The 17,651-nt window shown below is 35.6% G+C and overlaps 1 protein-coding gene across 1 annotated transcript in view; it reads right to left on the reverse strand.

Annotated features, from left to right (window-relative positions):
- Positions 1–17,651, reverse strand: part of KTN1 (kinectin 1) — a 108,819-nt gene that overhangs the window by 82,055 nt on the left and 9,113 nt on the right. The window contains exon 2 of the mRNA XM_039240505.1: positions 6,679–6,839. The gene's annotated coding sequence lies outside the window, so the exon portion shown is untranslated. The remainder of the gene's footprint in view (positions 1–6,678; positions 6,840–17,651) is intronic.

The following is a 17,651-nucleotide window of genomic DNA, read 5'->3' on the forward strand; positions in this document are numbered from 1 at the left end:
ATACAGGAGTAGGTTCATGTTTGGGAGTTTTAGATATGATTTCAAATATAAAGTACAACCAGCTAGAGAAGATCAGCAGTCAATCGAGACCAAATCAGCAGTAAGAAGCTACTACCACAGGTTCTTAATCAAGAAACCAAAAAGTCACTTTTCAAACAAGTCGTATCACACTTCCTCCCAACAATCAAATCTAAAAAATTTTGCCTTGTCCTCTGTATGAAATCTCCACTTATCCTTTAAAACCCAGCTCAAATCATACTTATGAACATATCTTTACAACTATGGTCTTCCACAATAGGCTATTAATCATTCATTCTAGAGTTACTTAGCACCAATTATATGTCAGCACTGTTTTCTAGGGTTCTCTAAAATAAACAACAATAAAAAGAAAAAATAAAAGCCACAATCCCTGCCCTTTTATGTTCATCATTCTACTAAAGGGAAGACAGGCCAGCAATTAATATACAGAATAGGAGATAGAAATACATAACATATTTGAGCAAGAACAATAAGGACAGTGTAACCCAAGTGTAATAAATAAGATAAAAAGTAGAAGATTAAGTTAAAGAGACCATGTGAAGGGGGCAGGTGCAGTGAACAAATCATGCAGCCTCTTAAAGGGTACTTAAAGTACAAGTAACTAGAGAGACTATGGCTTGGACTCTGAGCAGTAGAGGGTTCTGAGTAGACAAAGATGTAGGAGAAGCTGAAAGCAGGGAAAACTGTTAAGAGACAAGTGAAATAATCTAAGCGAGAAAGGATTAGAGCAAGTTGTGACAAGGAAAATAGTAAGAAATTGTTAAATTCTGTCTACATTTTGAGAGTAGAGACCAAATGATTCACTAAGGACTAGAATGTGGGGCATGAGAGAACAAGCAAAGACAATGTCAACTCCAAAGATTTTAGACTATGTCAAAAACAACAGAATAGCCCTTTACTGAGATGAGAGAAATGTGGAAAGGACACGACTGGGGTTAAAGATCAGGAGATAGGATTTAGACAGGTGGAAACGTCCAGCAGACAGCTAAACAAAAGAGTATATGGCAGGTGAGACATGCAGGCTGGAGATAAAATTTAGGAGTATTCAGCATATTAATTATATACTTAAAGCCAAATAAAGAAAATCAGGAAGATGCTACTGTAGTGGCTTAAATGAATAGTGTTATCAAGGAGGAGAGACCAATCAACTTTATCAAATGGCACTGGTAATAAAGTACAATGAAAACTAGAAAGTGACTGTTGGGTTTAGCAACACAGACTTCACTGGTGATTTTGGCCAATGCAGTAGGCTATGATCAAAACCTGACTAAAATGAAGTCAAAAGTAAGTACTTTAGCAAGTGTGGACAGCTCTTTAGAGGAGATTTTCTATGAAGAGATGAGAGAAATTAAATGGAAGCTGGAAAGATATATGAGCTTGAGAGTTTGAATTTTAAAAATAGAAGAATTACAGCGGGTTAATACGCTAACAAAGATGATCCAGTAGAAAGGGAAAGACTGATGACGCAGGAGAATGAAGGGCAATATTTTCAAATGGCAAGAAAGAATAGGATTTGATGTACAAGTAGAAAGCCTGGCCTTGGATGGAAGCACAATCTTGTGTGAAAACATAAGGAAGAGTATATAGGCACAGAAAAGGGGGTAGATATGGTATAGAAACCTGTGAAAATCCTCTTCCTCAATGCTACTACTTTCTTAATGAAATGGGAAACAAAGTTATTAGTCCAGAAATAGGGTAAAAATGGTGGCATTGGAGGACATATAGAACACATTATAGCTATTATACTGTTAAATTTTTATTCCTTATCAATTATTTTGATTCTTCACTTAAATTTAAAAACTTGGATGGAGAATGCAGGATGCTTAGCAGTGTTGCACAAATTGATTTGCTGACTTTAAATGATCTTGTTGCAGAAGTTAAGCATATGTTATCTATAAACCAGAGCATAAAAACCAAACCTGAGTCTCCATGTGGCTCTACTCTTCCAGCTCAAATGTCATTCCTACAGCTAGATCTCCTCCTAATACCCTAGAGTAATTAACTCTCTAGGTACACATTCACAGAATTCTGTGACATAAGAGACAATCTAACAATTAAAAGAAAGCCACAATATACTACAGTATGATAAAGATAAAAGAACAGTAACAATAGAACTCCATCTAAAACAAATCCAAATAGATAAAAATTTAGTTTACATTATTTCAAGTCAGTAGAAGAAAGGCTGGATCATTTATATCAAAAAACATCCAGACAGATTAAAGTTTTAAACATAAAAAATGTAAAAAGTACTTAGAACACATAATAAAAAGATTCAATTTATTTTGTACAGTTGGATATGGTTAAAAGTTTACAAGTGTATTATTCCTGCAATACTTTTTAAAACCTTGTTTCTTCACGGCACCCTCCTACACTGCTGGTGGGAATGTAAACTGGTGCAGACCCTCTGGAAAACAGTGTGGAGGTTCCTCAAAAAATTAACAACAGAACTCCCCTATGACCCAGCAGTAACACTGCTAGGAATTTACCCAAGGGATATAGGAGTGCTGATGCATAGGGGCACATGTACCCCAATGACCATAGCAGCACTTTCAACAATAGCCAAATCATGGAAAGAGCCTAAGTGTCCATCAACGGATGAATGAATCAAGAAGATGCGGTTCATCTATACAATGGAATACTATACGGCTATGAGAAAGAATGAAATCTGGCCATGTGTAGCAACATGGATAGAACTCGAGGGTGTCATGCTGAGCAAAATAAGTCAGGCAGAGAAGGACAAGTACCATATGTTTGTGCGTATAGGTGGATTAGGAGGAACTTAATGGAGGACCATGGGGGAGGAGAAGGGGAAAAATAGTTGGGGAGAGGGAGGGAGGCAAACCATGAGAGACTCTTGAATGCTGAGAACTGAGGACTGATGGAGGTGGGGGAGAGAAGAAGGGGGGTGATGGGCATGGAGGAGGACACTTGTTGGGATGAGCACTGGGTGTTATATGGAAACCAATTTGACAATAAACTATGAAAGGAAAAAAAGCCTTGTTTCTTCAAATTAATAAGAAAAAGAAAAGAGAAAAATCAAACAGCCATTTCCTCCAACAGCCATCAAAATATAAAAATCTATCTAAATTTCCATTCTCTCATCAGTCACTACCCCAAAAGTATAATGGCCCCAGAGTCCACAGTACAATTGTAAATTTATCTTTTAAAATAAGAGGGGAAAAAACTCAAAAGTAACTAAAAGATAATGTAGTAAATGAAACAGAGTTGCCAGACATGGGAACTCCATTTACAACTTGTCTAAAATTAACTTTATAGGCTACACTGAAATCTCAAAGCTATGGTCCAATTTCCCCTTTTAAATTGCAACACACAGTTATTTCTATGACTCACACCTTATTCACATACCTCTTAAGTTATTTCAAGCAATGCCCATTCTGAAGTACTGTTACCTAAATCTGAAACAAATCCAACTAATGCCAGAGATGAGTAATAAAATTTAATTTCTCCAATAGATATGTCACAATATATGAAACTCCTATTTTTTTTAGCCAAACTTACTTTTTTTCTATCACACAAGAATAGATAAATCAGTTTGAACAGCACTTTCAAGAAATTAGAAAAGATCTGCATAGCTGGTAGCTGCTGAAAGTTAAACCAGCATCTTTCAGACTTTTGCTTACCGAGGAAGCCCAAACTAGTCCATTTTTTCAGTAAACAACACTGCTCATTTAAAGACACCTCCACAGGCAATAATTTCGTTAAAAGTTTATTTTTAAGGAAATCTAACTTTTGATAAATTAGACAAATCAGAAGCTTTAATACCAAAGCACTTTAAGTACTCAGTATTTCAAATCAATACATAGTTTCCAAAGACAAGAACATAAAGCATAAAAATTGTTCAAACATTAGTATTAGAACAATAAATTCACATCAATAATATCATTGTAAAATGGCTGTACCATATACAGAAGACTTCCTTCCCCTAACACCTACAGTCCTGACCTACTTTTACTTTTTCACACAATTTTTGGGTTTCTTAGAAAGGGCCATATAATCCAATTAGCCATTAGAAGACTGAACCCAGCTGAATGGTCAGTGAGCCTACTTGAAAACCTGGGATAAATGAACACTTCGCATAACCCCCTTTTATTTCTTTAAAAGCTGTTAGAACATTTTTCCTAGTTTTGATCCAAAATCTTATCTCCCTGTAACTTCTTCCTGTGGTCCTATTTCTGCCCCATCTAACCATATAGGTCCAATCTCACTACTAAAAAGTATTTCTGATAACTGAGATCTGGTAGCAACTAAACTTACCAGCAAACAGAAAACTTACTTCAAAACCAATCATCCCTTAGGAAAGTCTGACTGGAGTGTTAAATTTGAACATAACAGACTAATTAAAGAACTTTTAAGTGTATCACCTTAGGTCATTCAACAATGAAAGTCCTAAGATGATAAAATGTGTATTTATTCTTACCTATTCCCAGGCTAAAAATCATCATTTCACAAACTAAACATGAAAGGCAAATGATGAGACAAGAATGTCAAATACTACTCAAAAACACTCTGAGGGAACTACTTAAAAAGCTTCACTTATTAAACAAGAATTTTTTAAATTTTTTTTAATAATACAACCTCAGTCACATTAAAGAAATGCAAATTCACACTTAGGCTGGCAGGGCAGGAAAATGTGCAAATGAGGAATCACAAAGGGGTATGAGGATCATGACTATGGTGGTTTGACCAATGTACACTTGTGGCACAATTTATCACAGTGTACACTTTAAATATATGCAGTTTATTGTGTGTCAACTACACCCCGATAGAGCTGTCTATAAAAAGTAGGGCATGAGCCAGGGAGTATGAAAACCAATACTCTCATTTAGTGTTACTTTGATTATAACTAGTACAATCTTAGAGAGAAATTTGGAAAAAGCTTAAAGTATGAAAATAGTGCATACCCTTCAACAAAGGAAATTCCTTTTCTCATTAAAACTACTACTACATATCTATATTCTATAGATATAATCACACAGATACAAAGATACACCCAAGAGTGTTCACTGTCAGCAATGTAACTTCATAAAAACTAAAAATTTTATGTCCAGCATTAGGGAAATGGCTAAATAAGCCTGTAGCAGCTTCACAGGTAATAAGTCATTAACAAAAATATTGTAAATAAATCAAATATACATAAAAAGCAAGTTATAGAGCAGTACAGAGAGAAAATTCCCTTTTACATGAGAGTTATGTTCATACATGCTTAGAAAATTCCTAGGAGACGTGAGAAACCATTAACTCGAAGGTGACTTCTGGCTACTTTTCTAGGTAACTTTTCACTTTACATCCTTCAGAATGTTTACATCTTCCCATCATGCACCACATCTTAATTATAACATAATTTAAACTGAATTATATTTTTAAATTATGAATTAAATTGTGACTTTTATTTATTGATTTTTAAATGTTTTATTTATTTTTTTAAAGAGAGAGAGAGCGCACCAAGGAGGGACAAAGAGAGAGGGGGACAGAGGATATGAATTGGGCTGACAGCAAAGAGCCTAATTTGGGGCTCAAACTCACAATCTGTGAGATCATGACCTGAGCCAAAGTCAGATGCTTAACCAAATGAGCCACCCAGGCGCCCTAAACTGTGACTTTTTTTTTTATTTTAATGTTCATTTATTTTGAGAGAGAGAGAGTGTGTGAGCAGGGGAGGGGCAAAGAGAGAGAGACAGAGAATCTGAAGAAGGCTGCAAGCTCTGAGCCATCAGCACAGGGCCTGATGCCGGGCTCAAACCCATGAGAGCAAGATCGTGACCTAAGCCGAAGTCAGACACTTAACCAAATGAGCCACCCAGGCATCCCTCTAAATTGTGACTTTTAAAAACTAAATTGAGGAATCCATGTCTAGCAATATGAGCAAAAACTTTCCCAATTAAATACAACAAAAACTGTTTTGCTCTAAAATAGGCAAATTTTCTGGTAATTAAGGGAAATCCTAAGGAAAAGGGAAAATCAAATAGGAAACGAAAGTGTCAATGGACACTTAAGGCAAAGACACTAAACTGTAGTTTAAAAGGGGGAAATGAGACAGGTATGAAAACCACAGTCAGCAAAAAGGTAAATTAAGAGGAAGGGAGAAAGTTTGTCCCACTTTTCCTACCACTCAAAAGCTTAAAAAAAAAAAGTTCTCATAAAGATTTTATAACCATGGGCTCTGAGATCTGCATTCACAGTCTCTGCCAATCCAGAATACTCTCACCCCTTCTACCAACAATTAATTAACACAAAAGTGATGCCAAGGTCATGAAATCCTCAAGAAAAAAATTCCTTCTACCCAATTTAGCCTGCACAGTACAGCATTTTCAGATGCACCCCTGCTGAAGGTAAACTTACAAAAAGGGATTATATCCCCAAGAATTCCAAACAGAAAACTGTGAGAGACTAAAAAAAATTTTTCATCTATTAGACGCAGAAGAGAAATCACACAAAGAATTAAAAACTCAAATAAAAGACCAGAGAGATTAGAAAGAACTCTTCCTATAAATTGTGTGGGAGCATTCATACACATAAGCAAAAGACACAAAGACTTTGAAAACTGAAGAATTACCAAACAGAAAGATCTGATAAACACTGACAGTTTTTAAAAAATATTCACATAAGATTTTTACTTACTTCTTATACAAGGTTGACTTTATACTGCTGAACCTTTAACATGCCAAATGAGTGGCTCTCCTACTGACTGCAGTCTCCTCTCCTCCTACTGTTTATAAACCCAACACAGTGCTCAACGCATAGTACTGCGAAAAAATGACTAAAAGGAAACCAGCAGATATCTGGGAAGAAAAAAAAAGGTTTACTTCATGACATAAATAATTTCAAAACAGAAAAAACTTTATGTTATTTTTTTATAACATATAAGGTAATCCTTGAGTCCTTCCCTTTGGATATTCTTTCAAAATAAACCTTCATAAATACAATACACATTAATCCTATCTGTGTTCACCAGTACTCTAAAAAACAAAATCAAGGACTTTTATCACTATATGGACTTCAATATTCTTGAAACTGCAAAAGGAATATATAACAGAAAGTTAAAAATCAAACAGTCCAGATAAAACTACCATAAACTGGAAGTAGGTACAACTTTCGTATTTTCACAAACATTTAAATCTGCAAGAGCCAAAAGAACAAGTTGTTTTGGGGTTTTTTTTTTTTCTATTGAGGCTATTGTTTTGACATCACTCCCAATAAGCAACCTAAACAAAAAAACAGTAAGTTACCTTACTAAGAACAATCTCCAAGAAAATGCCAAGTCTCTGGGATTTCACCAATTGAGTTTCCACACTGTTAAGTTGTTTATAAATTATCTAGTTAATGTAATCAAAACACTGAATACAGTGCAACTTCAAAATCTGTGACTGCAAAGACTCCCTTCCAAACAAAAGAAATATATTTTAAGAGGTTCAAAGGAGATACCAGAAATCTAAAATATAGTCACAAGAAAACAATCCCATTCATGATAGCACTAGAAACAATAAAATACTCAAGAATAAATGCAACCAAGGAAGTAAAAGATCTATACACTGAAAGCTGTAAGACAAAGAATTGACGAAAATACAAATATATGGAAACATATGTGTTCATGGAACAGAAGAATACCGTTAAAATGTCCATACTGCCCTAAGCCTTACAGCTAGATTCAATGCAATCTCTATCAAAATTCTACCGGCATGTCTTACAGAAATAAACAATCCTAAATTACATGTGGAACCACAAAATACACAGAACATCCAAAGCAATCTTGAGAAAGAAAAACAAAGCTGGAGGCATCACACTTCCTGATTCCAAACTATACTACAAATCTACAGTAATCAAAATAGTATGGTAGTAGAATAAAAACACACATAAAGCAATGGGACAGAATTAAGGACCCAGAAATTAGCTCACACATATCTCAATTAATATTTGACAAGGGAGTTAAGAATACTCAATGGGGGGGCGCCTGGGTGGCTCAGTCGGTTGAGCGTCTGACTTCGGCTCAGGTCATGATCTCACGGTTCGTGGGTTCGAGCCTCGCATCAGGCTCTGTGCTGACAGCTCAGAGCCTGGAGCTGCTTCAGATTCTGTGTCTCCCTGTCTCTCTGACCCTCCCCTGCTCACACTGTCTCTATCTCTCAGAAATAAACATTAAAAAAAAAAAAGAATACTCAATGGGGAAAAGATAGTCTCTTCAATAAACAGTGCAGAGGAAATGGGATGTTCACATGTAAAAGAATAAACTGAACCCCTACCTTGTAACATTCACAAAACTTAATTTGAAATGAATAAAAGGTTTAAATGTAAAACTACTAGAAGAAAACATAAGGACAAGCTCCTTGACACTAGTGTTAGCAGTGATTTTTGGATACAACACCAAAAGCACAATCAAAAAAGCAAAAATCAACAAAACTGTATCAAACTAAAAGGCTTCTGTGCAGCAAAAGAAACTACCCCAAAGTGAAAAAGTAATTTACAGAATGGGATGAAAATATGTATAAACTAAATTATCAGCTCAGGGGCTACTATCCAAATTATATAAGGAATTCCTATTTAAAAATTTTTTTAAATTTTATTTTAAAAAGGGGCACCTAGTTGGCTCAGTCGGTTGACCATCAGACTTCAGCTCAGGTCACGATCTCTCGGTTCATGAGTTTGAGCCCCACCATCAGGCTCTGTACTGACAGCTCAGAGACTGGAGCCTGCTCTGGAATTTGTATGTGTGTCTCTCTCTCTGCCCCTCCTTCACTCATGCTCTGTCTCTCTCTCAAAAATAAACATTTTTAAAAATTAAAAAAAAATTTTTTTAATGGGCAAAGGACCTGAATGGACATTTTTCCAAAGAAGATATACAAATGGCCAACAGGCACATGAAAAAGTGCTCAATATCACTAATCATCAGGAAAATGAAAATCAAAACCACAATGAAATATCACCTTATACCTGTCATAATGGCTATTATCAAAAACACAAGATAACATGCACTGGCAAGACTATGCAGACAACACTTGAAACCTGCTGGTGGGAATACAAACTGGTATAGCCACTATGGAAAACAGTGCAAAGGTTCCTCAAAAATCCAAATTCACAGATACAGAAAGTAGATTGGTGGTTACAAAGAGAGAGAGAAGGAGAATTGGTCAAGGTGGTCAAAGGGTACAAGCTTTCAATTATAAGATGAGTAAGTTCTAGGGATCTAATGCACAATATGGGGACTACAGTTAACGATATTCTATTACATACTTGAAAGTTGCTAACAGAGTAAATCTTAAAAGTTCTCACTGAAAAAAAACACACAAAAAATGAGGTGATGGATATGTTTATTAATCTTATTATAATAACCATTTTGCAAAATATACATATATCAAAACATTACACTGTACTTTACACAATGTTATCTCAATTACATCTTCATAATGCTGGAAAAAAATAAAATACAGCCACAAGAAGAAGCTCCTATCCTACAGCTATTCTATTCTGTAGACTGTGCTTAGAAACCATGTTTACACAACTACCTTAGAAGCCATGCAAAGGTAGATACTGCCTTTAAAAGACAGTTCGCAGCTGCCACAATCCTACATTTCAAGATCTATAAAAGACTTGTTTTATTAGAAGATGCCTGAAGAGTTAAAAAAAAAACTAAAAAAAAAAAAAACCACGAGGTAAAATCTGTCATGTACTGAAAACAGAAGAAGTAATCAAACTAAATTTGGTGAATTCATTATGGATAAATCCAGACAAAGTCACTAACTAAAAAATTTAGGTGCATCAAAATTTACTACACACAAGTCATTCCAATGCCCCCCCCCCACCTTTTTCTTTTTTTTAATACAAAAGGCTTACTAAATCAGGAAAACGCAATGCACATTATACAATGATCGATTTTGGCAGAGCAGTTGATAAAGTCGACAAGCTACTCTTAGAGACAAGATAGGTAAATACCAAACATGGCTGAATGGTAATACCAATCAGGGAATAGTTAAAAGGCTAAATGATCATATCCCAAAGTTGCCAATTAGTGTTTTAGAAAGTGTCTTAATCACCTATCAAAAGACTGTTCTCTGCCTGAACTTACTAACACTTTAATAAATTTCTTGAATAAGCTAGTTTATAATGATGTATTGAACGTACGAATATCTCAAAAGAGGAAAGAAAACAAAGGATAAACCAACTAAATAATGTTTCATAAAATAAGACTTTTATTTTATCCTTTGCCACCAAACTCTTTCAGTCCCCCAATGAGAACAACAGAAATTCCAGTAGCTAGCTTAGATAAGGAGGGATCCCATGTTATTTCAGTCTACAAACTTACCTCACATAATAAATTGTTCAGGGGCACCTAAATAACTTAGTAGGTTAAGCGTCTGACTCTTGATTTCAGCTCAGATCGTGATCACACAGTTCATGAAATCAAGCCCTGAACTGGGCTCCTCGCTGACAGCACAGAGCCTGCGTGGAATTCTCTCTCTTTCTCTCCCTCTCTTTCTCTGTCCCTCCCCTGCTCATGCATTCTCTCTCAAAAGAAACAAACTTTATTAAAAAAAATAAATAAAATATTCAGTTAACTGGTTTTCATAAAAATGGCTCTTGAAAAGTACTACTTTTGTAATAATGACTTTTTTTTAATTAGGGACTGTTCACCTAAAAGCACACTAAATACTCTACAATGAAATTTCAACATTATGATTCCAGCTAAAGACATGCTCAACAATTTATTCAACATAATGGATTCCAATTATATCAGACATATCGATGTTCTACACACAACTGGAGGAACCCAGAATGTTTTGCTTTGTATACATATGCCGGTCAAGAGGACTGCAGAGCTAGCATCCCTACAACTCTTCATTCGTTTCTGCCTGGCTTCTATTTCCACACTGTTTAAAGGACTTGTGTTTGGCCTTTATTCCCCTAATAGTGCTTTTCTGAGCCATAATTTGACTTTCAAGCGCAGATAAAATTTTTTTAAACGTTTATTCATTTTTTGATAGAGCAAGTGAGAGAATGTGAGCAGGGGAGGGGCAGAGAGAGGAGTCACAGAATCCAAGCAGGGTCCAGGCTCTGAGCTGTCAACACAGAGACAGATTCAGGGCTTGATCTCATGAACTGTGAGATCATGACCAAAACTGAAGTCAGATGCTTAACCAACTGAGCCACCGAGGCGCTGCTCAAGTACAGATAAAATGCCAAATAACCCAGAACTCAGAAAAGGCTGAATTTAGTGAAGAAAATAGTACAGAAAGAATAGATGTTCCAAAGAGTAACATCCCACCACCAACCACCACCACCAAGTTTTCTCTTCCCTCCTTTGTAAATATGATATACCTTCATTTTATCTATTACATTTTACATTCAAAGTGTATTTATTTTCAAATTGTTTCTATTTACATTAACTCATCTTCATTGTGAGATTAATATTTTCTTACATGTGAATTTGGTCGGCTGAGATGGAACACAACATAACTTACCATTAAAATTAATGGAATATGTTTTCATGTAATGGCTTTTCATTTAGCAAGGTTTTCAGGAATGAATTTAAGACATTAAACAAAGGATAGATACATCTGATTCTGAATTCAACCAGAGTTTCGAGAGCAAGGGACACCAGTTCTATCTCAAAAAGAAAAAATTACTCGGCCTCAGTTACTTATACACCAAAATAGACTAAAGAAACACAGGATAAGTGAGATCAACTAGTAGGAACAAGAATCACACTTCAAGGCTTATGGATTTTAATTGATTATAATCATAACAAATTAGTGTGCTACTAAAATCAAATTTATTCTAAAGAGTTTAATAATAACAAGATTAAAAGAAGGCCGAGTTGAGCAAAGGAAGGGAACAGATCACAAAACTAGAGCAGTCAGGATGCTGTGAGTTGAACTTCAAAAAACAAATCAGGAGGGGCACCTGGGTGTCTCAGTCGGTTAAGCGTCTGACTCTTGGTTTCAGCTCAGGTCATAGTCTCATGGTTCTTGGGTTTGAGACCTTCCTGGGGCTCCATGCTGAAAGAGTGGGGTCTGCTTGGGATTCCTTCTCTCCCTCTCTCTGCCCCTCCCCTATGCACACATGTGCACATTCTCTCTCAAAATAAACTTTTTTTAAAAAATTAGGAATAGGGGCGCCTGGGTGGCTTAGTCGGTTAAGCGTCCGACTTTCGCTCAGGTCATGATCTCGCGGTTCATGGGTTCGAGCCCCACGTCAGGCTCTGTGCTGACTGCCAGCTCAGAGCCTGGAGCCTGTTTCAGTCTGTGACTCCCTCTCTCTCTGACCCTCCCCGCTCATGCTGTCTCTCTCTCTCTCTCTCCTAGAAATAAATAAAAATATTTAAAAAAAAAATTAGGAATAGGTAAATGAAGATGAGGACTTCCAAAAAGGATGATTTTATTCTAAACACTTTAAATGACAGGTAAAACATAAAAGGGGATTACCAAAGACATGGCTGAACTCAAACTAAGAGAACATCTCCCTGAGTCAGAAACAGTAAAAATCCAAAACAGTAATCAATACCTAAAATACAATATATGAAAGAATGGGGAAGATGACTGGATACTCACTAGAGAGTAGACAAAGGTCAGAAATTTAGCTCCTGCAGGTAACAGCAGCAGAACAAACCAGATTCACTACTTGATACCAAAGGATAGGGATGGGAATAGGATATGCATAGGTTGCAGGGACAGGGAGAAGGAGGAGAAAGTGGGAAGGAGGAGAAAGAAAGGGAAGATGTATGAAAAATAATCAGGCTACAAACATTATTATTACTTAAGAGTTACAACTTTATAGAAACTCTGAACTTGGAAAGAGGACAAAACATCCAGTATCACAGAAAATTTTAAATGAACAACTCCTAATATCAAATATCAAGCCAATATTCACATCTCCCCAACTGCTTTGTAAATATCTTTTCAGTTATTCTGTGTTGATGTACTTCTTGTCCCCTCTCATCATCCTTGTTTCTCCTTTTATTATTCAGTTTCTTACACTTCTTAGAATTTGGGGTTAGAAAAACATTTAGCTGGTCCTGTAGAGATTCCCAATATAAATGTTGAAGTGTTTTGTCCTTTTTATTTCCTATAAATTGGTAAATTTATTTTATTTTTTTTAATTGGTAAGTTTAAAGGCTACATCGGATTCAGGATTATGACCTGAGTGTAAGACTATGGCACAGACAGCATGGCTTTTTCCAAAAGTATATATCTAATGTCCAGATGTCTCCCCCTTTATAGCGATATTAGCAGCTACTGGTTATCTTTGCCTAGACGTTATTCATTAGGAGATACAAAATGGTGGTATTCTAAGTCTATCACTCTTTCTTGATTAGGTAGAATACATCTATAGAAATTCTTCCCCTGACCTGAGAAACAATTCATATGAGTAGGATAAATGCTTCTCATTTACCAGCTGTCAAAATAATAAGCTGGTCCAACACCAATTAAAGGCTTTTTAAAAATATTTTAGTATGAATTCACAGGTTAAATATATTTGATTTGTTTCAATGTATTAGTTATTATCTTTACTGATGTTCAAATTCCCCTTTTTTGGCCAATGGGATCCTATTCAGGATAGTTCCTAGGTTGTTTCGACACTACCCGCATACTCTTTGGCTCAATTACTTCAGGTATGTTCTACCTGTGGCAAATAAACTCTAGAGTGGTCCTCATGGTGTCTGCTACTTGGGTGTTCTCACCCTTGTGCAATCTTCTCTTAGTAAGGGTGAATGAGATCTGTGACTTGCTTCTTATCAATAAAGTATGGCAAAGGTGACAGATGTAAGTTGATTATATACACATGATTATGTTACCTAAGACTGTAACCCATGTTACTAGGACATGCTTCCTCTCCCTTAATGGTGTTGAAGAAGCAAGCTGCCATGCTGTAAGCTCCCTGTGGAGAGGGCCATGTGGCAAGGGGCTAAGAACAGCCTCCTGGACAATAACCAGCAAGAAACTGAGCCTTTCGCTTGGGCAGCCTTTAAATTACTGAATGCTACTAACAATTACATGAACCCAAGTGGAAGCATATCTTTCCCCAACTAAGCATCAGATGAGACCCCAGCCCTGGTCAACATCATAACAGCAACTTTGTGGAACATTGTAGACCCACTTAAGCAGAGGAGCCAGTTAAACTCCTGACCCACAGAATCCATGGTATAATAAATGTGGGTTGCTTTAAGTCTCTAACCCTGTATCATATTGTAACAGAAATTAATCCTTAAATTGTAAAATTGTCTCATACATTTCCTGCGTAGACTGAGAAATGACCATTCTGGGCACTAGTTCACTTTTATTGCAAAAGGTATTTAAAGACCACAGTATAGGCACCAGGAGTGCTTTTTGTTACAAAGTCAGTCATTATTTCTAGGTCTTCTTCATCAAAAAAGCCAGAAATGCATATATTTTTAATAAGCTAAATTATTGCATGAGTGTATAGGGAACGTTTCATTAAAATTTAGTACTATGGGGCTTTCACATCATTACACTGACCTTAACACTTCATCTGTTTTCAACAATGGTAAAAATCTCAGTTTTCAACAACACCAACATAATCATTCATTTCATTTAGCCTACAATGCCCACAGTGTAGCATGGGAATATTACCAGCAAAATTATGATTAAAGTAGTTCCAGATTTATTCTCTTTTTTTGTCATCCTTCCTCCACTCTCTTCCCAGGATATATTTCAATCAGGATATACAGCCAACTTACCATGTTTTAAAGTCACATGGCATAGTTCACTCTGGTGTCCACCGTAGTTCACTCTAGTTCACCAAGTGAATACAAGATTCTGTGGTTCATTTTACTTCTTGTTTTTAGGAGTTTTTAAATTTTCATTTAACAATTATGTAAAATATTTAAATGGCTCCAGAGTCAAGTCTTAAGAAAAATTAATTCAAAGCACAAATCATACCCTTGTGCTTTACTATACTGTAAGTCTCTCCCTCATAAGTAACCATCATTTTTTAGATTCCATTACCCTCTATTTCTTAATGTTTATTCATTTTGAGAGAAAGAGAAAGCACATGAGTAAGGGCAGGGCAGAGGCAGAGAGAGAGAATGCCAAGTGCAGAGCCCAACACAGGGCTTGATCCCACGAACTGGGAGATGATGACCTGAAATGAAATCAAGAAGTGGAGAAGTGGATGCTTAAATGAATGAGCCACCCAGGTTCCCTTCTCTTCTACTTTTAATAAGAGCTATACATATATATATACATATATATATCACACATATATACATTTTTATATACACATATATATACATACACCTGTATATACACATATTTATACACACACACACAGATATATAAAATCACCTCCTCCTTTCTCAGTACAAGACTGCATATTATAAACACTTCTACCCACTTTGCTTTTTTGTTTGTTTGTTTTAACCTGTTCCAGAACAGACCTGCTTTGTGACTAGAGACACAGTGAGCCAGGTAGAAACAGTTGAAAATAAATAACATGGAAGGAGAAGTAACAGGGGGTTAGCACTAATGGAAAAAAAAGTGTTTTAAATCTCCACTCAAAATTAGCCAGACAAACCAAAACCCCAAACCTTAGGAAGAAATTTAATGATGAGGAAGGGGGAGAAATCAATAAAAACAATATTAACACCAAAATGGTATTAGTTTTATGAAAGTCTTCATAAAGATTTTTAAATTTCAACATGTTAAAGATGTCAGAGAGGTAGAGACTCATTTTTTAAAGTATCAAAAAGGTTATAAAACAGAGAGAGAACTGAAATAGACAGATGTATATGAAAAAGCAACTCCAAATCTAAGAAATTTTCGAAAACTATAGATACTGGCAAATAGACTCAACAGATAAAATGAAGTCCAGACCAAATAGAGTAGAACTGGTAAACCGCTATAGAGTACTGAATTCGCCTAGTATAAGGCACAGAAAAATAAAGAGAAAAAAAACTTAAAAGAGCAATTAAGATACTAAGATCCCAATGTAGGTCTTTCGAAAGAGATGTGAAATAGAGAAGCCATATTTGAAGAGCTGAGAATTTTCCAAAATTTAAGATCGGATTCCTCAGATTACATGTATACATAGTTAGTACTAGCTGGATATATAGACGTTCGTCCTCACAGTGCACTGTGGTGAAATTGTGAAATACCAAGCACAATTAGCTGCTATTTAAAGAAATAATTAACCAGACTGCTTCACAACAAGTATCCATAACAACTTAAGAAAACCAGATGCAAACCCTGGCATCACTGAAATGTTTGCAAATCTCTTATAATGTCACATGGAGAGTGAAGACTTCAAAGTCATCCATACTTTAAACTCTATCCATATTTTAACATTCTTATGACTCTAAAGGCAAGGTGTGGACAATACATAAAACTAGTAATTCAAAGACTTATTTCAAAGCATCTACTAAATTCACACATTCTAGCCCTTAAAAAAAAAAACTGAAATGCTAAGCAGTAAAATTTTACAGAAAACAGTAGCATAAAAGAGAAGAAACACAAATCAATTCCAGGCAAAGAACTTTGAAAGGCAACATAAAACTTTATAAGAGGACAAGAAAGAATATCTTTATAACCCTGAGGTAGGGAAGAATTTCCCAAACAAAACACAAAGTATAAATCATAAAAGGAAAATACTAATAAAATCAACAAAATTAAAATTTTTAGCTTTTATTAACAAAGACACTATATAACAAAAAAGACAAGCCACAAAGCGGGAAAAGATATTTGTGATACTCATCAGCAAAAAATTAATATGCAGAACATATAAAGAACTCCTATCAAAAAGAAAAACAACCCAACAGAAAAATCAACGGCATTCTAGAGACAAGGAAACAAAAATGGCCAGCAAACATTTGAAAAGATGTTTCTTCTCAGTAAGCAGAAATGCATAATCTACGAGGTATCATTAGGCTATCCTACTCTATTATTTGCCAATTATCAAGCATAGGCAAGAATGTGGAGCCATCATATGTACATGTTAGTGAGGGGAAGAAACTGGTACACGTGCCCTGGAAAACAATTTGGCATTACCTAATAAAGCTGAAAATGCACCCCTCCTACAATTCAGCAACTCCACTCCTAAAACAGAAAGTCCAAAACAATTTGCTCAAAGTGCAAATCTCAACTCATTAGCGAGCAGCAAAAATTAACTTAGTGGGTCTTAAGTATCATTCTTATTTTTAATGAAATGGACTAGCATCACATGGGTGGGAGTTTTTTCCAACAAACGTTCTTGTTCTATATGTGGGACATCTGATAACGTACTGAATCCCATAATGTAAAATTTATTTCTTACTGTTAGTAACAAAAATATTATTAAAAACACTATCCTGGAGACATTTATGTATGCAAGCGTACCAATACACCTATGCAAGGTGTTCACAGTACCATTTTTTTTTATAATAGCAAAAGGAAAGTGGAAACAACCCAAATCCCCATCAATAGGTAATAAAGTGAAAAAAATTCATGTAATGAAATTCCATGTAGCAGTGAAAGTAAATGAATTAGAGCTAGATACAAGATGGTGGAAGAATAACAGCACCATAAAGCTGAGGGTAAAAAGGAAGTTGCAAATGAACTCATACAGAAGGATCTCATATATAGTGTGCAAAAACAAAACACAAAAAAAAA

The sequence above is a fragment of the Hyaena hyaena genome, unplaced genomic scaffold (genome assembly GCF_003009895.1).
Source record: "Hyaena hyaena isolate Hyena2069 unplaced genomic scaffold, ASM300989v1 scaffold_175, whole genome shotgun sequence".
NCBI classification, from domain to species: Eukaryota; Metazoa; Chordata; class Mammalia; order Carnivora; family Hyaenidae; genus Hyaena; species Hyaena hyaena.